A 390-nucleotide genomic window follows, 5' to 3' on the forward strand; every position below is an offset into this window, starting at 1 on the left:
TTGGGGTTAGAGTTAGGTTCGGGTAGGGGTTGGGGTTATAATTTGGTTTGGGGCTGGGTTAGGGTAGGGTAGGGTAGGATAGGGTAGGGATTGGGGTTGGGGTTAGAATTAGGTTACAGGTTGGGTTGGGATTAGGTTAGGGTTGGGTTTAAGGTTAGAGTTAGGGTGGGGTTTAAGACTGGGTTTGGGATTAGATTTAGGTAAGAATAGGGGTTGGGTTAGGGTTTGAATTAGTTTAGGGGAGGGGTTAGGGATAGGGTTGGATTTGGGGTTAGAATTAGGTTAGGAATGGGTTTGGGGTTGGCGTTAGGTTAGGGTGGGGGTTGGGATTAGGTTAAGGTAAGGGGTTGGGGTTAGTGTTGGGTTGGGGTTAGAGTTAGTTTAGGGTAG

At 47.9% G+C, this 390-nt stretch overlaps 1 protein-coding gene across 1 annotated transcript in view; it reads right to left on the reverse strand.

Moving 5' to 3' along the window:
- Positions 1-390, reverse strand: part of LOC100538764 (ras-related protein Rab-11A-like) — a gene marked incomplete at its 5' end in the record, with an annotated part of 4,332 nt that overhangs the window by 1,872 nt on the left and 2,070 nt on the right. The window lies entirely within an intron of this gene.

This window comes from Meleagris gallopavo, unplaced genomic scaffold (genome assembly GCF_000146605.3).
Source record: "Meleagris gallopavo isolate NT-WF06-2002-E0010 breed Aviagen turkey brand Nicholas breeding stock unplaced genomic scaffold, Turkey_5.1 ChrUn_random_7180001951303, whole genome shotgun sequence".
Taxonomy (NCBI): Eukaryota; Metazoa; Chordata; class Aves; order Galliformes; family Phasianidae; genus Meleagris; species Meleagris gallopavo.